A 27,349-nucleotide genomic window follows, 5' to 3' on the forward strand; every position below is an offset into this window, starting at 1 on the left:
GTTATTTCCTTATCTTATGATATAAATATTATATATTCTTTTTTTTTTTCCTTAACCATTTCCCGCTGTTTGTTTGAATCCTTGACAGAACAGACATAGCCTTGTTTGTCTATATCAGGAGTGGACAACAAACAAACTGGATACAGTCAACACATTCTTTTCTTTTAGGCCTCGTTTAGGACCAACTCGTGATTTCAATGATTTGTAAATGCCGTGCAAAGTAAAAGTAAAACGTCAATGACTTTGTATAATAAGAACTAGTCGAACCGCGGCGTAGCATACGCCGCTATTTTGCAGGGCCGGCATTAGGCCACTGCAACCTATGTGACCGCAGTGGGCCCCGCACTTTCACAGGACCCGCGCTAATTCTAGATGTATAAATTATTAAATTAAACCATTTTATAACTTAAAACAGATTTCCAGAGGCATCATGTCGATTTACCAAGAGCTCCTGGAAATCTCCTGAAATTGCAAGATATACGAAAAAGTCCTGGAAATATTCGGACATTATTAAAATCTTTAGAAAACTCATACAAATCTCTCGAAATATATAGACAAAAATTGTCATTTTGGAGTGTCATTCAATATAGAAAACGCCAATCCTACGCGCTATAAAAAAAAATGGCATTATGCAATACCCGGAATTGTGGAATCTAGTGAAAAAAGCTTCTCGGATAAAATTTTTATGATAAACTGTATGGCTTCGCTACATGCAAGGCTCGTAAAGTAGTTCTGTATGTAGTAAAGAATGAATAAAATGCAAAGACGAATTTATTTTCTAATACAAACTCTTAACTTTCACTTATTATCCGTATCCCTAACCAAACTTGGCCCCGCGAAATCCGTTTCGCATAGGGCCCCACAACGGTTGAGTCCGGCCCTGCTATTTAGTGACGGGTGAATACAGAGTAGATTACTTGTTCTCTTCCCCCACCCTCTTTTTTTTTTTTTCGCCGCTAAAACTACGTGGGGTAGAAATAAAAAAGAGTGATCTTTCCATGACTTCTTGGATACAACGGTTAAGTCCGGCCCTGCTATTTTGTGACGGGTAAATACTACTTGTTCTCTCACCTCCCCTCTTTTTTTTTCGTAGGATAACTCTAGTCCGACTTGCAGAAATAAAAGAGTGGTCTTTCCTTTACTTCTTGTCCAAACTCTTGAGCCATGAAGAGAATTATATATAGACAGATGTTTGCCTATTATGAACACGAACAACGGGGATAGACTGCTCGATAAGAAACGAAAGATTGTTTCTACCACAGACAAATAGTTATGAGGAGGTTTGGGCCTGACAGGGAAATTAATTATGAATTAAGATCAATAAGTCTTTTTTACAAAGCTTATATCAACTCACTCTGTCTGTATGGTAAAAAGTTTGTAAGCCTACATGTTATTTTTCCAACACCCAATCTTGGATTAACAATAACAATTTACTATAACATCTAGATCCAAATGTAGAATCAAACAAGCAATAACATTTAGAGCCAGATGTAGAATCAAACACACTATAACTTCTAGATCCAGATGTAGAATCAAACAAATAATAACATCTAGATCAAGATGTAGAATCTACTCCACGAATCAATCATGTAAGCTTGTCCAGCGTGTATTTGAGACTAGGGAGGATACACCCCTGACAAGACTAAAATAGTTACTGTCTGAACTAAAACATAGATATGCTCAGTGCAAACCGCACGCAAACAATGCCCGCACTTTGGGCGACATGTTCTTTGTAGACACAAATAATGGCGTCCTTTCAAAGTGCAGCACTGTCATCAACAAATGAACCCAGGGTGCCAGATCACGGCGGCCTGTACTTTAAACAAGGAGCGCAGCAGATAAAAACAAAGGAAGAGAACTCTGGACCTAAGCACGTAATAAACAGAATTTCTGGAAGTGGAACTTGGCCAACCAAATTGCACGTACGTCGAGTCTCCAATCACCACTTGTAGCCCTCGAAGCGCTGTACAGGCAAACAGAAAAGGGTGGGTGAAATAAGACTCGCGGTGAACTAAGACTCGCGGTGAACTAAAAGACTCGCGGTGAACTAAAAGGCTCGCGATCAGTTGTGAATCGATCTCCAGGTGGCTTTCTTGCTTTATTGTTAGGCCGAACACGTTCTTGTCACACTAAGATATGACCTTTCAGTTCAGATACAGTAACAAGCAAAAATCTTTTAAAAAAATAAATAATAATAATAATCTAAGGGGAAGAACCGTAAAATCAATGTCATATATCTCAATAGTACAGGAATAAGTTCCCTTTTGTGGATCAAAATTAATTAATTACCACTAAATGATTATACAAATCATACAATGTCATCGACTATGTATAATTATGCAAAATTTCAACTTTATCCGATTTTGGGAAGTGGGAGAGAAAAAAAGGGGCATAAATCGTAATATAAGAATAACTAATTGGTTAATTTGTTATTGATTCATGTTTTGCACAACAAATAATTGTGTTAAGTGTGAACATGATCCGACAATGGGTGTGATAGAAATAACTTGTACTTCGTTTCGTGATATCGTTTAACAAATTAGATACACTGACATCTTCACACAGACTGCTCAGGAATGATGGGCCCTACATACACACAAATACCCAGAAAAACCTAGAAAGAATAAGCTGAGGACGTTTTACTAGAAAACAATAAATGAGATCACATCAACATGACACTACGTCTCTACTAGAACTCTGGTACCAACCAGCGCTACATGCCCGTGATTCGGCCGTGATTCGGCCTTTTTAAGACTGGAGGGCCGATTATACATCTTGTGTCTAAGTCGCAGCCAGTCACTGACCAATCATCACACGTTGGACAAAACGCGCCATTTTGCGAACGTTGATAATGACCAGGCACAAGTAATTGTCACGTCGTGTATCTCTGTGTCTGGGCCGTGTACTAGGTGTGCTTGGGTTAGTGTGTATCTCTGTGTCTGGGCCGTGTACTAGGTGTGCTTGGGTTAGTGTGTATCTCTGTGTCTGGGCCGTGTACTAGGTGTGCTTGGGTTAGTGTGTATCTCTGTGTCTGGGCCGTGTACTAGGTGTGCTTGGGTTAGTGTGTATCTCTGTGTCTGGGCCGTGTACTAGGTGTGCATGGGTTAGTGTGTATATCTGTATCTGGGCCGTGTACTAGGTGTTCTTGGGTTAGTGTGTATCTCTGTGTCTGGGCCGTGTACTAGGTGTGCTTGTGTTAGTGTCTGGGCCGTGTACTATGTGTGCTTGGGTTAGTGTGTATGCCTGTGTCTGTCAAACGGTCTCTCTCCTTCTATACACACATAGAATATACAGATTTTCAGCTCAGGATAAACAATGCTATTAAATCCCTTACGAACCAAACAAAAACAAAAACCTCCGAGACAAAACGCAGCGATCTAACTACACCAGCTACTCCCCAGGGCGTCAAGTACCCAATCATGGAAATCATCTCTGTCGTCCTCTAGATACCTAGGTGTTGGAATCTACCACTTGTGGAGAGTACAGCAGACAAAGGGGCAACGTTCCACCCTTACGACTGCAGACAACAGCAGACTACACGTAAACAAGGTCACGAAACGGCCTGACCTCACGAGTTACGTCACTGGAAAGACAAACACATAATGTCATATATATATAAATATAAAGAGAGAGAGAGAGAAAGCATTTTTGTTTTACCATTTATAATATGCATGAGGAGGCGCTTGGGGGAGTGTGTGGGGGAGTGTGTGTGTATTTGAGAGAAAGAACGAGAAAGAGAGAGAGAGAGAGAGAGAGCGTATTCAGCCAGCACCTGATAATAGTAAACAGTTTGGTACTACGCTAGATATAAAGCTACTTTGGTGTTATTCCATGTCTAACCTTCCCCATTCCAACCCTACCGTTCCCAGACATATATATATATATATATATATATATATATATATATATATATAAATAACACTTGCAAAACAGACCATTGCAAAATGAACCCTCATGAAAATAGACGTTCTACAGTAGGACTAGGTCGTGTCCTAGTCAGAGACAGGTAAAGGAGCCACTTAGAGGTCAAAACATCATGGCGTAAAGTGACAGCTTCTCGTGTAATTGACTCGGCATAAACACTTGACTAATGGAGATTTACTTAAGTCAAAGCAAGCCTTTACTTCTGGCTACGTCCGGCATTTTGAAAAAAAAAAACAAAAAAAAACATACATGTTAAGAGGAGAAAAACAAGCAAAATATAGAACATGCTTTTAAAAAAAACACACAAAGTAGCATCGCACAATTACTGACACATATCTCAATATGGCAAGTTGTATCGCCTTTTTTTCTATATAAACACAATTACTTAACTACAAATAACTGATTAACTGGTTAATTGATTCGTGTATTGTCTTCGAGTATGAGTAACTGTGCCAAATGTCAACTTGATCCGAGGATGGAAAGTGGAAGAAAAAATAATCCACCCAGACAGACAGACAGAATGAGTTGATAAAAGCTTTGCTTAAGAAACAGGGGGGGGGGGGGTGGAGAGGAGTAATAACGTTAAGAATGATAACAGACCAGTGTCTTTATTAGTTGGTTCTTTGGATTCGTCCAGATAGAACAAACAGCTTGAGATGGACATGCGAACGGGTCAATCCTAACACTCCGAGGCGACCCTAGGTCAAGTGTTAATTAGTTTGTAGCTCAACCCGTAGCAGCAAAGAACTATAGAAGTAAACACGACACACTTCTGTTCCACAAATGTACATAGATAAATAACTCATTCAGCGGCTCAGCAGGGAAATCAATGAAGACTAACGCTAGGACAAGTGTCTCTGTGACTGTGATACTACACCCTGTTGCCACCTTTTGTTAGTTTCCCATCATAATCTCAGCCGATATCATCAGAGACAGCTCCCGTCCCGCTCCGCCCCAGCCCCGCTAACGAGCACAAAGAGTTGGAGCTTGACAAACGACATCTGTTTGTAGCAGAGCAGGATAGACGATCACCCCCCGCCCCCATACAGACGACTAGGGAAAGGAGAGAACAGTAGCTTTCAGATGATAATTGTACATAAAGATTTACTCAGTGGAGAGATAGGTTTGTTCGTTTTCTCCATGTGTTACCAACGTAAAATATTCAGTTTTTATTTGAATAAATATAACGCACTTGATGCTAGCAACACTAATTTGATACTTGAGCGTTGTGACTTGATACTTGAGTGTTGTGACTTGATACTTGAGCGTTGTGACTTGATACTTGAGTGTTGTGACTTGATACTTGAGTGTTGTGACTTGATACTTGAGCGTTATGACTTGATACTTGAGTGTTGTGACTTGATACTTAAGTGTTGTGACTTGATACTTGAGTATTGTGACTTGATACTTGAGCGTTATGACTTGATACTTGAGTGTTGCGACTTGATACTTGAGCGTTATGACTTGATACTTGAGTGTTGTGACTTGATACTTGAGCGTTGTGACTTGATACTTGATCGTTGTGACTCCTTGATTATTTTCATTAGCAACAACTACCGAGATAGAATGCTATGTAACAATTGTTTGACCATTTATTTATTGACCATTTATTTATAGACCCTTTATTTATGACCATTTATTTATAGACCAATTATTTATAGACCCTTTATTTATGACCATTTATTTATAGACCCTTTATTTATGACCATTTATTTATGACCATTTATTTATAGACCCTTTATTTATAGACCCTTTATTTATAGACCATTTATTTATAGACCCTTTATTTATGACCATTTATTTATAGACCATTTATTTATAGACCCTTTATTTATGACCATTTATTTATAGACCCTTTATTTATGACCATTTATTTATGACCATTTATTTAAAGACCCTTATTTATAGACCATTTATTTATAGACCCTTTATTTATAGACCATTTATTTATTGACCATTTATTTAGTTGGTTGGATATTGCCTATATCGTGATACTTCCCATCGGGATATACAAGAGTGGTTCTTAAATTTTGATTGATGATGTTAACAAAATGTACATGGCTTTCAAAAACAGAGCAACGGAAACCTTGTCGTGAGTTCGTGTTACGTGTGTGCATGGGGAATGGTGCGAATGCGTGCTGAAAGAGGCAGAGTGACTCTCATTGAGAAATATGTGTCAATACTAGTGTCAGTGTTTAACCATCATCTCAAGATTAAAATGTCTATAAACCTACTAGTCTGCAGTTCCGTGTTTTCATCCTCATAGTCCCATCTGCTCGTAACGGTCACTTGTTTTGAATGAGTAATTAAGGTGAAGCATGTATGCACGACAAGTGTATTGATAAACATTCGAAGACGCCATTAACAAAACAATAGCTCAGCGATGGAGAAAATCAGAAAATTTTAGTCACTACCCTCGATAACACTTTGACCACTCAGTTAAATGACTGACAAAGAAAGCTTTGATATTGTTATAAAATTCAAGTGGTTTAATCCTAGATGTACAGAGGCCTCTACAATCCATTGTTTGATTCTGCACAGTTAAGCGTGCACACTTTGTCCCAATGTTTCTTCTTTACATGCAATCACAACGTGATCCGGTGCATTCACCAGCTGCGACAAGTCACACAAAAATATATGGTTCGTATCATATAAGGTCGATAACCCAGGGAACAGTTGGTTCTTTTGAACAGAAAGACGCTGTATATAACAAGTCCCTTATGGAACAGAGAGGGGTCATTAAAATCTCGTACCATAGTGGTGATATGTAAGGTGCACAAGAGTAATGTCCCTTAATATTAGTTCTATTGATATAAAGTGTCGTCATTTTAGTTTTTCGTGTAATTTTTAAAAAAGGAACATACTTTTAGCATGATACGAACTATAATGGCGCTTTTACTTTCTGAAATCTAAACGTGACAAAACGGACAGACAGACAGACTACCAAACCTAAACGTGTAGCCGCTTTCACATTCGGAAAACAAACAATGCTCGCAGTTTTTATTTTCTTTCTCTTTTTCTTTCTTTCCATCTCTCTCTTTTATATCTTTTTCTCTGTCCACTCTCTCTTTCCCAACTTTATCTCTCTCTCTCTCCTGCTCTTTCTCCTTAACGAATTGCTTCTGACACCAAGTGTAACACTCCAACAATATACACAATCAACTTAACTCTATATAATCATCATGTCTTCTGCACGTTGAAATCTATGACCAGACTATAGTATGACGCGCTTCATACATGTTTAACAGCACTTTAAATGTCACACCAGGGTCTATGACAGTCTGTTCTCGTTGTTTTTAGGCGATGACATTGATATAAATATTAGATTGACAATATCAGCCTCTCTATATCTCAGCACAGGGCTATTTATCTTAAACACGCGGAAAATGTTCAACAACATTCAAGGAATAAAATTACGTTATGGATGATGGTTTGCTAGTCTGTGAATATTTAAAAAAAAAAAAAAAGATGAAATGTCGTAGACTTTGATAGCAATGATTAGTCAGAATCAGTTTGATATATACGTGTCGTGTGTTGTTTAGATAGACGCCCAATGTTCTATATATATATATATATATATATATATATATATATATATATATATATATATATATATATATATATATATATATATATATATATATATATATATATATATATATATATATATATATATATATATATATATATATATATATATATCTTGTGTTCTCTACAGAGATGTTTTGTGCTCTATAGACTGATGGCTAGCGTTTCATCTCTGTCTAGTCACCTAGTGTTTGTAAGATATATAGAGTTATGCTCTGTAACTGTTGGCCCTAAAGGCAAGCTCATTTATGGCCCCATAGACAAGTTAACCGTTGGCCCCATAGATAAGTAAACTGTTGGCAATATAGACATGTTGCCTGTTGTCCCTATTGACAATGTGACCGATGGCCTTATATTCCAGTTAACTGTTGGTCTATTACGAACATAACAACTGTATCATGTATCCTACGTTATGCTAGAGACAAATTCACTTTAGGCTTGTGGCTATCACCATGTTGTTCTTGCAAGTTGGTGCCAACCTTTTTAAATTCATCCCCCCACCCAACCTCGCGTTGCTGCCCTCCCCACACAAAGTTCTTCACAAAGATGATGTACTGTGTGGGTGTGCAAGATAACTGATACATACCTTGTGTTACACAATTAACTCCCATCACTTATGTAGCTCTTCAGGACACAAATCCCAGTTCTTGCTCCTTTGACATTTTGTTTTGTCTGGGCTGATGAAAAAAAAAAATTTTGATCAAGTTTTTTTTGAAGTTTTATTAGTTAATTTATGAAGCCTACAACAGTTTAGTTGCCTACCAGCAGTTTGATGCTACAAGTCAACGAGCGTCAACAACAGCCCTAGAGATACGTTGACCGTTGACCCAATGGATAGTTAACCATTGGCCCTAGAGATACGTTGACCGTTGACCCAATGGATAGTTAACCATTGGCCCTAGAGACAAGTTAACTGTCGGCCCAATGGATTGTTAAATGTTGGTCCTAGAGGCAATTTTACTTTTGGCCCTAGCAATAATGAACTGTTGCCCCTAAGGATAAGTTAATTTTTTTGGCCCTCTAGGCTGTAGTAGATCACGCTGAATAGCAGACGTCTCACGTGTGGTAGAGACACGGAAACATTTGACGTGGCCATATAATGATGTGGCAGTACTAATAGATCGATTGAGCGATACTTGATAGATATTACAGATAACAGCCATGACAATCAACAGGGCAAGCTAGAGAGGAGTTGAAAGCGATAGGAAGAGAGAGAAAAAAAAAAGAGTCTATGGAGCAAGAGAGTGAGCGTGCGGGCGAGAGAGAGAGGTGACTGTTTATTTTGGCTTTCATCCCAGAGGAAGTTAATACTTGTATTACAACATAATTGATGGAGTGTTAAGCACATACTCTATATGTTAACATAAGTTTACAATCACCCACCCACACACACTCTCTAATACATCTTGCACACACCATCAACATCATTGCGTTCGCTCTAATAGCTTATTACGAACACACCTTTCAAAGCCGATGTCTGCAACTAAATATTGGGGGGTTTCTACCCAGAGTTCAAAGCAACGTCAAAAGTTGTCATGACTCACAGAAAAACAAAGCCAGCAGGGTTTGTTTGTTTTTTAATCTAATTAATTATTGGAAAACACAATCATAACAAGTGTCTACAATCTTACAATCAAACTCTCTAGTCTGAATGACAAATGGTACGCAGTTACATGCCGAGGGTTGACGAGAGTTTTGTCAAACGCCTTTGGTTTCCCCAGCTTAGAGCAGGTTAAAAACTTGTTAAAAACTCGTTTCATGTTACTTATTAAAAAAATGGCCAGATAGTCAGTCAGATAGTTTTTCAATATGCACCCTAGTGAAACAGAGACTTATTTTTTTAATGTATAGATCTATTAGCCGGTAACACATAAACAAATAAAATAACATTTGACAAACTTAGAGATATCAACTAAGGAATTTGGCAAAGAAAAGACAACTTTAGTTAATATTGGCTTATTATAGTGTTAAGTGTCAATATAAAGAAGTAATCTCAACTTTGGGTTTTAAGAAAACAAGTCAAAGAAAAGACATGTGGCTATCAACAACTAAGAACGACAACCTATCAATAAATACGCCAGAGAGTACATTGCAGTCTTTGTTTTTAGAAAGAGACATGGACATTTTGATAACCACAATCAGAACATCAAAAGTACAAGTGATAAAATAATACGAACCGCTTACTAAATTTATATCCTCAAAACTGTGTACACATACAATGCGCATACAATGAACAAATTCTGTTAAAAATGTGTATAAATGTGTGCATACAATGTGCAAACCATAGATATTATACATGTATGGTGCAGACTTTGTTCTTGAAACAGCAACTGCAACTAGCAGATACCAATACGCTCTAGAATAAACTCGAGACATATTAGCCTACTACTACTACTACTACCTTTATTATTGTAGAAATGCCAGGGTCGTTAAAGGAGAACCACAATGGGCAACCTTTATAAAGAGAGCTGAGGGTAAAGGCATGGCCAATAATTAAGACTAAGTCTATTGGCTACGCTGCTACCAAAACCATTGTCTAGTCCTCCACTGTAACGTAGACATGTGGACTCACAGGACACGGTGACGTAGGCGTGAGGACACAAGACATTGTGCGGTAAGGAAGCCAGAGACAATGTCCACGAGGACAAGACGGTGAGTCACGGCGCACGGAGCTCAAATCACTTTACCCAGATCGTGAGCAGACTTGATAGCTCCTCTTTCTCCCATTCAAAGCCCCAACCCCCTTCATTTCCACGAATCTCTACTCGTCCAATGTCGAAAATGACCGTCGCCCAAGCTTGTGAGATGATTCATAGTGACAGACGAAACAGAACAGAAACACTAGATCTATGTATTAACCAAATTTCATTTAAACACTTTTGTAAGGAGCCATTCAAATCCTAAATGTATGGAATTCAAGAAAGTGAGACATGTTGATAAAGTCTCGTCCATTAGACTATAATTTTCAAAATAAGACTCCACTCTTCCAACGCTAAAATCTTAAATGATATACATTAAAATTGCGGCAATAAAATTGGTATGTTCTACAATGTTGCTTATACACATATATTGTTTTACATAATCGCTAGGTTTGTGAAGTGTCATGCTAAGTTTTTCATAATTGATGCTTCAGACATTTGAAAATGTAGCTAGGAACATAAAGCTCAGATTTCGGTCTCAAACCTTTCCAAGATTCTTATGTTTAAAGAGATTTGCCAGGGTCCTTGCAGGTAACTGATGTTTTAGTCTAGTAGACAGGTACATTTCTACCTACTTCTCCCTTTCAAAGCCGCATCTGTAACGGCCATGCCAGCAATCTCACTCTCTCCTTCTGACCGATAATAACCAACCTACTACCATTAGCAATGATATCCATGGATGATATGATATAACATTTGTTGTGGTTTATTGAGGTTCAGGATAGATATGTCCATCTAAGTCTGACACGACCACGCAGTCGCCGTCCGATATTGTATTATTCATATGTGCACAATGTATTTCTCTTGAAACCAATATTCTAACACCATATAATGTAAATGTTTTAATTTACTAGGACAAAGAACATTTATTACTTATACTAATCAAATACAGCCGCTCATATACCATGGGACACTAGACCTAAATCTAAAAGCAGCTAGATGTATTCAATTTGGCCTTTAACTGGTGTTAATGTTGAGCAAGGGAGGGGGGGGTCGATAAACGAAACGTCACAATAGTTTCACCCGGTGAGAGGCGTATTGAGGACATGATGGGATCTTGTCATTAAAGGATTCAGATGGTATGATGGAGCTCAACAACTGGTAGAGAGAGGGGAGGGAGGGTGGACACTGACCTACTGACTATTTAGAGCACTCTAGACAGCGGGGCTGGGATCATCACATCCCCAGAGAGCTATGAGGGTGCTTGGCTAATGAAATTGTATCATTTCTGCGTGAATTAAAGGTTTTAAATGGTTTACGTACCCGCCCCCAGCCTAATGACATCACGGATACATGAACGTATGACACATTAACTATGTAGTCTCGGTAGTTACGTTTTAAAGTAATTAGTAATTCTATTCAATCATTTGTGTCTTTCCTTAAAGAGAGCGATTAAAGAAAAACGTTTGGCACACTATTTGTATTGAAAATGTTTCTAATCATGTCTAGCATTAGCACTTCCGCTTTCGCTTTAGCTATAACTTTAATAGGGCAGTGCTTGGGGGCGAGGCATATAGAGTTATCCTGACCTATTTACAACGAGAGCTGTTTTTTTTGTTTTTTTACCATGAGCCTTTGAAAATGCAATAAGGAGTTTAACAAAATGGTTGAAATGTTATCTGAAAGCTTCAAAGTATCAGTATCAGAGTAAATAAGTCAACTTTTTGTTTTCCTTCAAGTCACAGAAACCATTTTGAATTGTACTTGAATAACTTCATGCAGCTTCTAAACATAAAGACAACACTCAGCCAATGTAAAGCTGATCATGTTCTAGGAATCTCTGCATGCATTACTTCAAGTTTGATGTTTAAAACAGGCCTGTAGCACTACAATCAACTGTTTCTTTACAAATCAACCTGCAGACGATTGTTTACAGTCAACTCTTTTACGTTTGGGAGAATCGGGAATATCCGAACTATTTCTCCTTTCCATTTTGTGATCGCCCTTCAGTGTGTGTATGTGTGTATGTGTTACTTTTCAGACACTGTGATATTTCGTAATCAATGTATCCCATTAGCAGAAACCTACTTTCTGACTAAATCATTTCATCTCGATTTGCATTTCTCTCTGCCGTACTCACACCTGTCTCCATACACCCTCACTCTATCTCTCTCGCATCTTTCTTTCTCACCGCGTTTAGTCGAACACCTTTTCCTCACTTTCTCTCTATTCTTCACTCTACTTTTATTGTTTCACCAATGTCCAGACTAGCTATCTCTCTTTCTCTCCACTTTTTTTTAAACGTCAACTCACTTTGATTCACTTTATCGCTCACTTTGTTACCCAACATCTATTCTCTTTTTTATTTCGTTTTACCCATACTCAAATCACATCTCTCTCTCTCTCTCTCTCTCGCTCATTCCCCTTCACTTGCTATCTACTCAATCTCTCTTTCACTCTCTTATTCCCCCACTGCCGCTTCTCTCTTTCCCCCAGTAACCAGGCACAGCCCTTATGTCTCTACTCACGCCCCGTGTCACTCGACACAGTGCTGCGCGCGAGTGTGTGTAGCATGTGTGCGCGTGCGTGGTCCTCCTGCCACAAGGAGGGGCATTGAAAGACACCCTCCTGCCCGCACCCTGGTCTCTGGCGCAAGTTTTATTCCCCCATAAAACGCCACCCAAGATCATTCTAACGTCAATAAAAACGGCAACGGGAGAAAAAGAAGAAAAAGCTCAGGGCGCTAGACCAAATGGGGGGCAGAATATGTTCTATGTGCAATCCCCTTAGACATACACACCGGTAGCAGAAGGTAGCCCCCCCCCCGCTGTAATAACGTCAGGACAAGTCACGAATCTGTATCGTCACTTCTAATACAGCACGTCAAACGGAAACCCAGAAAAAGAGAAGAAAAAAAAAAAAAAACCTTAGCCCCTGATCTAAGTCGCCTCTTCATAAACAAAGAGTCAATAAATCTGGTAATCTCAAGGCAGCAGAAACACACAGACAAATAGGGGCCAACAGACACACACACACACACACACAAACATATAGTAAATATACACATATGCTTACAGATGATCAAACGAGCACGCGATGGTCTGATATTTAAAACAAAAAAAAACATTTAAAAAAATACTTTAAAAAAAAAAGCTTAAGCAAAGTGTAATTGTATCAACTAGTTACTAGTTTGAATGTAATCAAATGTGTAATAGATCTAGACCAACAACAACAAATATGTAACGATGAGAAATATTTGTTACCAATTGTTTTTGTTTAGCGCTATTTCATGCCTTCAACTTTCTCACTACGCTAGGATGCCATCAGGTGGCTGAACCAATAATTGACATAAAATGTACCGTAGTACAAAAGTGTTAAATGGCTTGAACTTTAACCCCTGACCTAGCTCGAGGCAGCTGAAAACATTGGCTTACATTGTAGATTAGACACCAGAAATGTCACACTTTCTTTTTCTCTCTCTTTTTCTTTGGAGTTCATAAGCTACAGCGGTGACTTAGAAACTATTAGAAAGTCGAAACCCGGCAAAAGAAGTTGATGGAATGTATAATAATACATAGACTTTAAAAAGCAAATAGTTTTAAGCCTGGTCAGTTGTTTTTTTTTTTTTGTTGTTGTTGTTGTTTTTTTGGAACTCTGGAATTTGCAGGAAACATCCATGATCACTTTTATCAGTTGAAGAGTTAAAATGACTTCCAGATTTCTGAAAATATCCATGATTCAATGTCTTCCAGATGTTTGAGAATGCCCATGATTCAATGTCTTCCAGAGTTTTGAGAATGCCCATGATTCAATGTCTTCCACAGTTTTGACAATGTCCATGATTCAATGTCTTTCACAGTTCTTGACAATGTCCATGATTCAATGTCTTCCAGAGTTTTGAGAATGCCCATGCTTCAATGTCTTCCACAGTTTTGACAATGTCCATGATTCAATGTCTCCCAGAGTTTTGAGAATGCACTTGATTCAATGTCTTCCAGAGTTTTGAGAATGCCCATGATTCAATGTCTTCCAGAGTTTTGAGAATGCCCATGCTTCAATGTCTTCCAGAGTTTTGAGAATGCCCATGCTTCAATGTCTTCCATAGTTTTGACAATGTCCATGATTCAATGTCTTCCAGTTTTGAGAATGCCCATGATTCAATGTATTCAGAGTTTTGACAATGTCCATGATTCCAATGTCTTCCAGAGTTGTGAGAATGACCATGCTTCAATGTCTTTCAGAGCTTTGAGAATGCCCATGCTTCAATGTCTTCCAGAGTTGTGAGAATGCCCATGATTCAACGTCTTCTAGAGTTGTGAGAATGCCCATGCATCAATATCTTCCAGAGTTTTGAGAATGCCCATGATTCAATGTCTTCCAGAGTTTTCAGAATGCCCATGCTTCAATGTCTTCCATAGTTTTGACAATGTCCATGATTCAATGTCTTCCAGAGTTTTGACAATGTCCATGATTCCAATGTCTTCCAGAGTTTTGAGAATGCCCATGATTCAATGTCTTCCAGAGTTTTGAGAATGCCCATGATTCAATGTATTCAGAGTTTTGACAATGTCCATGATTCCAATGTCTTCCAGAGTTTTGAGAATGCCCATGATTCAATGTCTTCCAGAGTTTTGAGAATGCCCATGCTTCAATGTCTTCCACAGTTTTGACAATGTCCATGATTCAATGTCTTCCAGTTTTGACAATGTCCATGATTCCAATGTCTTCCAGAGTTTTGAGAATGCCCATGATTCAATGTCTTCCAGAGTTTTGAGAATGCCCATGATTCAATGTATTCAGAGTTTTGACAATGTCCATGATTCCAATGTCTTCCAGAGTTTTGAGAATGCCCATGATTCAATGTCTTCCAGAGTTTTGAGAATGCCCATGCTTCAATGTCTTCCACAGTTTTGACAATGTCCATGATTCAATGTCTTCCAGTTTTGAGAATGCCCAAGATTCAATGTATTCCAGAGTTTTGAGAATGCCCATGCTTCAATGTCTTCCAGAGTTGTGAGAATGCCCATGATTCAATGTCTTCCAGAGTTGTGAGAATGACCATGCGTCAATGTCTTCCAGAGCTTTGAGAATGCCCATGCTTCAATGTCTTCCAGAGCTTTGAGAATGCCCATGCTTCAATGTCTTCCAGTTTTGAGAATGCCCATGATTCAACGTCTTCTACTAGAGTTGTGAGAATGCCCATGCATCAATGTCTTCCAGCGTTTGAGAATGCTCATGATTCAATGTCTTCCAGAGTTTTGAGAATGCCCATGCTTCAATGTCTTCCACAGTTTTGACAATGTCTGTCAGGTTTAGGATTTATTTGCGTTTTTAACTAGCTGTATACTGTTAAGGTCCCGGGGTTCAACCTGACAAGAACATCACTCACACACAGTCGTACATACAGTAAACAACTAGGTGAATAGTTTAAATAACAACAAATATAAATGAATTTAATTGTATGAAACATATATGTGTATGTACAATGAGGATGACAAAATAGACAGTATATATATTAGATATATATATATATATAATAGGTATATATAAAGATATTATACAATAATTAATTTAAGCACCTTTGCTACGGCTATTAACTTGTCACCCTGGCTTTATGGTCCACCAGACTCTGACCGACTGGCGTCACAACACTGCCAACCTCGGTAATAGTAAAGTTTGACAATGACAATGAAAAAAACTGCAATATGTATTTCTAAGACGGCAAGCGACGCCCACAACTCCAACACTGGCACCCTATAAACGAAATAAACACAATACTCTCAACTTCTACACTAAAAATAGAAATAGTGACAACCTCATACAACATACAATAATAGATATCACAAACGATTAACTCACCCTAAACAGGGGTCCCAAGAATCCAACTGAATAATAAGTCTGAGAAACTGGTACAGACAAATAACGTTTTACGGGCCAACACACCGTCCGTTACAATCAAATTCAGAGGGTGAACTGCCTCATGACAAAGAATGACCGATAGATGTCAAAGGACTTTGTGACGTAGCAAAACAATTCAAAACAAAAAAAAATACAAGACACTCTCGCCCGTACACGTACTACCAGTAGAGGCAATAAAAAAACAGAGTTAGGAGAAAGAAGTAGACACTTGTCTATACTACGCGACAATGTCCATGATTCCAATGTCTTCCAGAGTTTTGAGAATGCCCATGATTCAATGTCTTCCAGAGTTTTGAGAATGCCCATGCTTCAATGTCTTCCACAGTTTTGACAATGTCCATGATTCAATGTCTTCCAGTTTTGAGAATGCCCAAGATTCAATGTATTCCAGAGTTTTGAGAATGCCCATGCTTCAATGTCTTCCAGAGTTGTGAGAATGCCCATGATTCAATGTCTTCCAGAGTTGTGAGAATGACCATGCGTCAATGTCTTCCAGAGCTTTGAGAATGCCCATGCTTCAATGTCTTCCAGAGCTTTGAGAATGCCCATGCTTCAATGTCTTCCAGTTTTGAGAATGCCCATGATTCAACGTCTTCTACTAGAGTTGTGAGAATGCCCATGCATCAATGTCTTCCAGCGTTTGAGAATGCTCATGATTCAATGTCTTCCAGAGTTTTGAGAATGCCCATGCTTCAATGTCTTCCACAGTTTTGACAATGTCTGTCAGGTTTAGGATTTATTTGCGTTTTTAACTAGCTGTATACTGTTAAGGTCCCGGGGTTCAACCTGACAAGAACATCACTCACACACAGTCGTACATACAGTAAACAACTAGGTGAATAGTTTAAATAACAACAAATATAAATGAATTTAATTGTATGAAACATATATGTGTATGTACAATGAGGATGACAAAATAGACAGTATATATATTAGATATATATATATATATAATAGGTATATATAAAGATATTATACAATAATTAATTTAAGCACCTTTGCTACGGCTATTAACTTGTCACCCTGGCTTTATGGTCCACCAGACTCTGACCGACTGGCGTCACAACACTGCCAACCTCGGTAATAGTAAAGTTTGACAATGACAATGAAAAAAACTGCAATATGTATTTCTAAGACGGCAAGCGACGCCCACAACTCCAACACTGGCACCCTATAAACGAAATAAACACAATACTCTCAACTTCTACACTAAAAATAGAAATAGTGACAACCTCATACAACATACAATAATAGATATCACAAACGATTAACTCACCCTAAACAGGGGTCCCAAGAATCCAACTGAATAATAAGTCTGAGAAACTGGTACAGACAAATAACGTTTTACGGGCCAACACACCGTCCGTTACAATCAAATTCAGAGGGTGAACTGCCTCATGACAAAGAATGACCGATAGATGTCAAAGGACTTTGTGACGTAGCAAAACAATTCAAAACAAAAAAAAATACAAGACACTCTCGCCCGTACACGTACTACCAGTAGAGGCAATAAAAAAACAGAGTTAGGAGAAAGAAGTAGACACTTGTCTATACTACGCGACAATGTCCATGATTCAATGTCTTCCAGTTTTGAGAATGCCCATGATTCAACAATGTCCATGATTCCAATGTCTTTCAGAGTTTTGAGAATGTCCATGATTCAATGTCTTCCACAGTTTTGACAATGTCCATGATTCAATGTCTTCCAGAGTTTTGAGAATGCCCATGCTTCAATGTCTTCCACAGTTTTGACAATGTCCATGATTCAATGTCTTCCAGTTTTGAGAATGCCCATGATTCAATGTATTCCAGAGTTTTGAGAATGCCCATGCTTCAATGTCTTCCAGAGTTGTGAGAATGCCCATGATTCAACGTCTTCTAGAGTTGTGAGAATGCCCATGCTTCAATGTCTTCCAGAGTTTTGAGAATGCCCATGATTCAATGTCTTTCAGAGTTTTGAGAATGCCCATGCTTCAATGTCTTCCAGAGTTGTGAGTATGCCCATGATTCAACGTCTTCTAGAGTTGTGAGAATGCCCATGCTTCAATGTCTTCCAGAGTTTTGAGAATGCCCATGATTCAATGTCTTCCAGAGTTTTGAGAATGCCCATGCTTCAATGTCTTCCACAGTTTTGAGAATGCCCATGATTCAATGTCTTCCACAGTTTTGACAATGTCCATGATTCAATGTCTTCCAGTTTTGAGAATGCCCATGATTCAATGTATTCATAGTTTTGACAATGTCCATGATTCCAATGTCTTCCAGAGTTTTGAGAATGCCCATGATTCAATGTCTTCCAGAGTTTTGAGGATGCCCAAGATAACCCTGTTCCTTCCCCAAATTTCACGCCACCCCCTGCCCTTGATTCTGTGCAAACGTTCTGATAGATATTTGAGCTCCTCTTGAATTAACAGCCAATCTACTCGACCATTTCCAAACATCAGAAACAAATTCTACCGGGCGTAATAAACGCATGCAATACCGAAAAACAGCCTCACTTTCAAGCCCGAGCATAGAAATCATTGAAGTTTTAAATTGCGTAGCCTTGGCAAATCAGATGTTTAATGATCTGAAGTGTCTCATTAAAACTATTTTTTTCCTCCCGCCAGCGAGGTTGAAAATCGATGACCTTGATTGTTAGTGCGAGAAGTAGCAATCTGAAACCCCAGGCAGTGGACGCAGTAGTAGCCCAGAGCGCCATTAACGGTGGGGCACAATATTAAAACACAAAGTGTTGTGCGAAAACACAAGTTGGAACATCCAAATGGAATCACTGACCCTTAAGACTTTTGCCCCCTCTCCTTCCCACCCCCCCCCCCAACTCTGATAAACAAGTCCAGTTGTTGTTGTAATTTCAACTTGGAAATAACAAACAAAATGTATATAAAAAAAATTGAAAAAAGTTCATCGAAGGAGAAGAACTCCATATTAACAGCCACATCTCTAAAGACTGTAAGATTTATTTCCCCTTTTCCATCTAAAAAAATCAATTAATTAATTTTTTTGTCTTGATTCATGTTTTGTTCGGAGCATCATGTTAGTTACACGGGGAGCGTAATCAATTTGTTCTGCTCACTTATACAACATCGGGAATGAATATTCGAACCAGGAACCAAACAGTTAAGGATCTTACGCTCTACCAGATAACCCGAATAAAGCTTATTTGTTGTTTTTTTTTTTTTAAACGTGATACCTCTATTATGTTATTCTATTTATTGACAGGCTAAAGTACCGCTGCAATATTATTCTAGCCAGTAATTCTGCCAATTGAAACATCTCTGCTGTTGCTGTCATGATTATAATGATTAATAGACATAATACAAGCAAGACAGCATTATTACGTGGAAAGACACAGAGGCGCGTGGTCCAATGGAAGTGAAGCAGTGAGATGAGTGATTGAGAGAGAGAGAGAGAGAGAGAAGCAGCAGTGAATACATCTCGTGGTGGCATTGGAAGAGAAGGTGTGAACTAAGAGACAGGAGAGAAGAGAGGCCGCGTGAACTAAGAGCCAGTTTCTTGTTTCCCCTGATAGAGACATGTCAACTTCAAGAAACTAGGAGAAGAGAAAATAATCTATACTACTTGATTGGCAATCAAATGAAACGAAAGAATTTCAAAGACAAAATAAAAAACAACAAGCAAAAGAAAAAAGATTACTTTTTTTTTTTAAAAGCGTATCTAGGGGAAGCACCGCTAATTATCTGAAAATGCAGGGTTTATCTCCTCTTTTTTCATATAAAACAAAATTAATTAATTAGTACTGTTTGATTATCTAATTGGTTAATTTTTTAATTGATTCGTGTATTGGCATCAACTATGAATAATAATACAAATATCAACTTGATCCGAGAATGGGAAGTGGGAAAAAAAAATGTTCAAACTTTTTTACAAGACAGAGTTAATAAAACAAGACAAAACGTTTGGAACCAATGTCAATTAGCTGGTGTAGAGGTGGTGCCCCGTTAAAAAAGAAGTGGGAGGTCAAAAGCCACCATCTTTCTTTCGCTCCTTCATATTTAAATATCAACTCAAACTTGGTAGATGTTCTCAAAACCAACCCACTGAACAGGGGTTGCTGCAGACGTTTTCACCAAGTATCTCAATAACTTTTAACATGAAGTTCAACAATCCAATGAAATCGCAGATGAAATGTAATTTGTTGACAAGAGTTATCTTTCGTTAGGGTTCTCTTCGAAAGCTGTAGTGCTAGAGAGGTCTGCAGTTTTTGTGCTATATCTCCGGAAGATTGGCAGACACTTTGACATCGCTAGCACAAGACTATTTACTCTTGTGTCGTGTGTACTCTCTTAAGTCAGAGCACTTACAAAGCCAACACACTGCTACAGCTTAATGGGGGACAACGGATGGGACAATATAAGTGAGGGAAACACAGTTCCTGATCTTCCACAAAAATGTCTATAGATAAAATGACTAATCAAAGCTGAAGTCTATCCCACCCCATCGATATTTTCCTGCGCCTAGGACCATGTTTATACCATTACACTATCATGGCGAAAGCCGGCAAAAGGCCCTACAGTTGTATGAGTACGTTGATTGCCCTAATTATATGTAGCGTAGAGTAAAGGGAGATCACCCATCAAGCTGAACAAACATTTTTAACTTCCGGATTCCTGACGAAAAACAATCTGCCAGAATCGTATCACCTCATGACTGGCTAGTCCAGTCATACATTCCGAGCAGTGCGGTGAAAGCATGCAATACTCTCTCTCTCTCTCTCACACACACACTGTCTCTCTCTCTCGCTCACCCGACATCCATAGTCCCTTTCAGATACACACATACACCCACGACCTCACCACAACCACACACCAATCTACCAGTCAAACTATTCGCTAGTGCTAAGTACTTTATGTGCAATTTGTTAAAGCCGTTCTAGATCGGACTTAAATTGTATGTCTATACAACCACACACCAATCTACCAGTCCAAAACTGTTCGCTAGTCCTAAGTACCTTATGTGCATTCTAGACCGACCTTAAATGTATGTCTATTGTGTCTGTCTACATAGGTATAGTCACTTTATTGACGTCGGGACCAGTCAGTCTTAATATTTTGTGACTACCCCCCCCCTCCGCCAGGGTCTTAATGTGATTAAGAATCCAGAGGAAATTAGTGAATCTAAACTTCGAGCGAATGATTCGATGTGTGTGTGAGAGTGAATCAATGAATGGGCGAATCAATTACTGAAAGCAATAATGACAGGGCTAGTCAACGAGTGAAGCATCTATGACTGAGTGCATTGATGATTGAGATCATTAATGATTGGGTCATTCAATGAGTGAAGGAATAACTGACTGAATCAGCGACTGAGTGAATGAATGACTGATTGATCAATGATTGATTGGACCAATGATTAAATGAATCGAAATACAAAAAAAAAAGATTGTGTAAGACAGGTACTAGAGAGAATCAATCAGGTACTAGAGAGAATCAATCAATGAGTCAATCAAGCCCTACTGAAACAAATGAATCACCGAACGTATACAACAAAGTCAAACACGTAATGGCGGAACTATTTCAGAAAACGATACACTAATGACAGCCAGAGGCAGGTAGTTAATCCAGACATGGAATGAAATCCTCTCGAGACTTAAGTCAACTGAAGGTGTGACTTCCATCTGTAATGTTGTACTGACGACTGACTTAGCTTCAACTTCCCGTGGCACTTAACGTATGGCGTGCTACACGGTATGGGGCATTCGAATTGTTGGCTAAGTAGAGGCAGTAGAGGGAAACACAGCGGCGATATTTTAGTTTTAAAAGTAATGGGGGACCTAGCAGGACTTTACACTGAGAGAAGAGCGTTACAAAGATATTTTGTGATGACGAATGCTTCTTCATATTAAAAGTTTGGTTCAGGGTAGAGAGAAGGCCACGACTTTTGACACTGTGCCTCCCTTCACTTGCCAGTACAGTAGCCATGTGTCTGTGCCGCCCCTTCACTTGTCAGTACAGTAGCCATGTGCCTGTGCCGCCCTTCACTTGTCAGTACAGTAGCCATGTGTCTGTGCCGCCCTTCACTTGTCAGTACAGTAGCCATGTGTCTGTGCCTCCCTTCACTTGTCAGTACAGTAGCCATGTGTCTGTGCCCCCCTTCACTTGTCTGTACAGTAGCCATGTATCCGTGCCTCCCTTCACTTGTCAGTACAGTAGCCATGTGTCTGTGCCGCCCTTCACTTGTCTGTACAGTAGCCATGTGTCTGTGCCGCCCTTCACTTGTCAGTACAGTAGCCATGTGTCTGTGCCGCCCTTCACTTGTCAGTACAGTAGCCATGTATCTGTGCCTCCCTTCACTTGTCAGTACAGTAGCCATGTGTCTGTGCCTCCCTTCACTTGTCAGTACAGTAGCCATGTGTCTGTGCCGCCCTATACTTATACAGTAAAAAGAATGAACGGGAAACAAACGAAGCAAATGATAAAGAAGTAACAAGTGGTGTCACTGGGCATCAGTGTCAGACTTTCACCATACATTAGGGAAATTAGCTTCAACAGCAAACTCAAAGAAACCATTGGGCAGGTGTTTCCACATTTTAAATTGTGTGATCATTTTAAATTGAACGACTGTCATCACAGGAGAAATGTTTGGGTGACACAGAGGAGGAACAAGAAGGGGGAGGGGGGAGAACGCCCAAAGACAGCCACAGTCATGGCATTCGTAAGGGCAAACATAGCAATAGGCTCACTATTTAAGATGGCAAGAGAATAATCAAAAGTTTATCTTCCCCCCCCCCAATACACATACACTTTAGTTTGAACCACACACACACAGGTTTTTTTCTTCTTTCCCAAACAAAAGTCCCCCGTCACGTCACGTGGTCAACACTGAGGCATCATACCAACGATCTCTTTCCCCGCCCCCAAGCCAACACCTTGCCTGCACTTTGCGGATGAGTGCAACGTGCCGTAGTCTGGTTGTTTTCGTGCATAATATCCGGAACAACAAACGATCTACACCCACACACCCACACACTCACACACAAAACTGTGCATCTGTATATAATCGATTGCCCCCCCCCCCTCTCTCCAATTCTTGTACTCTTCTAAACAATACACATACCACCGGAGGGGGGAGGGGGGTAGCACGGGGAGAACTCCACATAGACAACAAGTCAATTTTCTACCCAGATCTATTTAGTTATTTATTTTGAATACATCAACGCAGCCGACATTAAAAAAGGTCAAAAGATGAAGTAAGAATCCTAGACATTGAAAATAACAGAGAAGAACGTGAGAGGAAGAGAGGGAGGGAGAGAGAGAAGAAGAGAAAGGGAGAGTTGGGGAGAGTAAGAGAGACAGGGAGAGAGAGAGAGAAAGAGGCTCGAGTGAGGTGTGAGACAAGAGAAGACAGGAATGAAGACACAAAGGGATGTCTTGCTAAATGTAAATAATGAAACATTATTGATTGGCTCCGTGTCTAAGGCGGTCTTGAGAAAGTTAATGACAAATTATCATACACTCTAAGATGATGTGGCCAGGTTTGCCTGGGGTGTTTTTGTTAGCAAGCGACATAAATATACAGATTAAAATAAATTGAAAAAAAAATCTATACATTCAAATGCAGTTTAACTGTTTCAGCTATCATAGTGACCAGATTTCTTGTCACACAAATTAAGCCACAGTCAGTGCTCAAATATTAATTATGATCAACACGTCAATACTAATCAATATTTAACAACTGGAGTTAGGCTTCAACCTGCTTCCTTTAGGTGTGGGGAGAGTGTGTATATGTGTATTTGTAACTAGATTACGCCCGGAAATTTATTTGACCATGATTAAAAGTCCATCGCTCTTACCTGTCATCAACATGCCCCCTTCTTGATTTAAGCTTTGGTAATAGTTATTGATTGTGTTTAGTACGAATATATCTACATTGATTCAAATAAACTACTTGAATACCTATATAATACCTCTTTGCCTATATTACATGGCGTCCCGCTACCTGTATATCTGTTTCTTTTCAATACCAATGGAAGACCTAAATATTTAAAGAGTGCAAAAATAGTAACCAAGTCCTCTTAGAGGCGGACACGTCAAACCAGTTAAGATTTAAATCTATACCAGTGTTTCCCAAACCTTTTTTCCGCAGAACCCTAGTGTTCCGCTAGGCATCAATAGGTGTTCCACGAACTACTGGAGAAATTAACTAGTAGGCAGCCACGTGAATAAATTTCTCTAAAGAAAAAAAAAAAAGCAAAATGTTCCGCTAGATATTTAGAATGTGTGAAGTGTTCCTTTAAGGATATAGGTTTGGGAAACACTGATCTATACACTTTTTTTTGGTTCCAACAACAAACTATAAATGTCTGTATTATTACAGTAAACCACAAAGCACTCAAATGGTGTCTACAATTATTGTACTTGAGTTGTGGTCCTTTTATCCTCAAAGCATAGAGTTCACACAATGTGTACTGACAAAAACTTTTTTTTTTCTGGGGGAGACCAAATGCACTTATTCAATAAGCCGCCAATAGACCTCATTCACCAATCGTAAACAAACATTTAGTCACGTGATAATATTGATAAAACAACGGGGGAAAATGTCACGTGATAGCCATCGTGTATTAAAAATTAGATCGTAATTTGTATAGAAGAGATAGAGAATCAGGTCATCCCCCTTATTTGGTATTAGTGTTAATGTGTTTTGCTTTTTTTTCCCCCGTCATTTCGGCAAAACTGTTTGTACTAAAAGTGTTGCTGAGGAATCGAGGGGCGATAACTCAGGCAGTCAGCACCTCGTAGCAGACGTTCTTTATTTACACAAACAAACAAAAAAACGAACTTTCACAGGCCACTGGGCCCATAAAGACCCCACTGGTCATAGTTCAGCCGGCGTGATCAGGCCTTGACCCACAATATGCAAACAAGGAAACAACACACAGAGAGGAGGGGTGGGGGGAGAAGTCAAATGGTAATGTGGGAAACGATGGGGGAGGGGGGATTTCAAGCGCGTTTTGTGTGTGCATGTGCAGGATCAGAATTAATTCCAAACCACGTCTGAGATTTTGACAAACATATCTCAATTGGTTTCAGGGGAAAACTGGATAACAATGACAAGTTAGGGCTAGTCTTCAGAAGATTCAGAGCGCCATCTAAACTAGTAAACAGAAAGGTGTCATTAAACTGTTTTGAAAATCCAATGAAACCTTCCATGAACAGAAGAAACAAAAGAAGTAAGAAGCATTAGTAAAAGTAAGTAAGTAAGTAAAGTTTCCTTTCAGATCTTGTGATCTATGGGGCAAATAATGTTAAGGTCATCTGTTTCTATGGCCAGCGGTAAAAACAAGCAGGGTGTTATGTGACCAGCACACCGAACGACCAACCGCCTTTACTTTCCCCAACTAGAGCCAGGTACCCGTTAGAGTTGGGTGGACTCAGGGGGCGCCCTAAAAATCCCTAAATTCAAAATCCCAGTCTTCACTGAGATTCGAACCCCAGGTTCGGAAGCAGAGCGCTTAACCACTCAACCACCGCGCCCCCAAGAAGCTTTAGTGCTGCCACAACTCTATGTTGACGAGTAAGCTTCTGTTGGCAACGAACACACTTGAACGTTTGAATTAGAAACAAAAAGAAAAGGGGGGGCGGGATACTAAGCTTTCAGAACATCCATGTCGGAGTTATTGTTTACAGTTTAAGTTAAAGGAACTTTGGAGTATCAGAATTCAATGTAAAGCTTATAAGAGGCATTCAAATAAATACACTGGAAACAAGCGAACTCGGAATGGTTGTACACAGTGTATTTCCACGACGAATCGATATGTCGACACCTTGAATAATTGAAATCAATATTCGACTGAGACTTGTGCTCACCGCTGATGGCCAGTGAGATATTAGCAGTCATTATTTCCATAATACTTTAAATTGCTCTCACGCATGCACGCCTTCTAACATGGGCGGGAAGAGAGGGGGGCTTACAGGTGTTTCACAAGCACTATAAGCAATATAAGGGGAGTAGCAGACCAAGCATGTGTTTACAATAGCAGAGTGACCAGATAAAGAGAAGTATGGTCTGGGACGCCCCTGAAGAGAGAGAGAGAGAGAGAGAGAAAGAGAGAGAGAGAGAGAAAGAGAGAGAGAGTGCAGCCACGTGAAAAAAAGAAATGCTGTACTCCCCCTATGAAAAAGACCAAGCATGTGTTTACAATAGCAGAGTGACCAGATAAAGAGAAGTACGGGACGCCCCTGAAGAGAGAGAAAGAGAGAGAGTGCAGCCACGTGAAAAAAAGAAATGATGCACGCCCCCTATGCAATAGATAACTCATTGATAGATAATAAATGGCAGGTCAGTGACCAGAAAAAACAACTAATCTAGATCAGTGACATGAGGTCTCGGCATTTTATGACTTGCCATAACTTCATCACTGACTTCAATTACTTCATAATTTCTACTTTATCCTAAGTACAAGTTCGACACGAATAAGGCAAAACTACTTGACAAGACTTGTGAAGACTTCCTTTATGTTTTATTTGCATCATTTGCATGATTGCTATTTGTCTTTTAATCCGTCGTCGCTTCCTAGCGGTCAATTGACCATGCTTCTTGCTCCAAGCCAAAACCTGGCCACTTCTTGCTTGTGTACCTCTACTCTGTAACGCCATTAGTCTGCGTCACTACAGCTAATGAGGTAGTTCCGGATCTCTTCTCAGTCACGTGGGTGTGTTGTTTACATTCATTACCTCATTGATTTCAATGTAATTTAAACATGAAAATAGTCAAGATTTATACATCTTTAAGTAATAAAAAGTATGTTACAATAATTCACTAATTTTTATGATTATTTAGTAGGTCTACTAGATCTAGGCTAGCACTAAATCTAGATCTACATCTTATCATAGGAAGATATTGCCATTATTGCCATGTATAAGACCACAGTCACGTGACTTTTATAAAGTAGGTCAGAGATTCGGAACTACCTCATTAAAGTTCACAATTATCATATACAGACTAATCTATTATTATTATTATTATGATGATGGCCGTGAAAATGTTCCTATTAATTTTTGGCCTGCTCCTAAAAGTGTGTCAATCACTGGCTTACACTATCGTCTTAGGAAGCCTCGTTCAATCCTCGTTACTAGAAATCTTTTTTTTCCCCTTCTATTCCAATCAAAAACAAAAAAAAAAAAAAAAGGTCGAGGGCCAGTCCAAGGGGCAAGGAAATGTCGCACAAAGGAGTCCATTCGAGACCCCTGGTCACGTGCATTCATGAGATCATTTCCGCTCTCCCATTGAAACTAAACCAGCGCTGAATTATTATGGCC

At 39.2% G+C, this 27,349-nt stretch overlaps 1 protein-coding gene across 4 annotated transcripts in view; it reads right to left on the bottom strand.

Moving 5' to 3' along the window:
* The window catches only part of LOC106072847 (arginine-glutamic acid dipeptide repeats protein-like), a 204,825-nt gene that overhangs the window by 162,043 nt on the left and 15,433 nt on the right, over positions 1-27,349 (bottom strand). For all 4 annotated transcript variants that reach the window (XM_056008937.1, XM_056008938.1, XM_056008936.1 and 1 more), the window contains exon 2: positions 8,099-8,189. The gene's annotated coding sequence lies outside the window, so the exon portion shown is untranslated. The remainder of the gene's footprint in view (positions 1-8,098; positions 8,190-27,349) is intronic.

Source organism: Biomphalaria glabrata, chromosome 13 (assembly GCF_947242115.1).
Source record: "Biomphalaria glabrata chromosome 13, xgBioGlab47.1, whole genome shotgun sequence".
NCBI lineage: Eukaryota > Metazoa > Mollusca > Gastropoda > Planorbidae > Biomphalaria > Biomphalaria glabrata.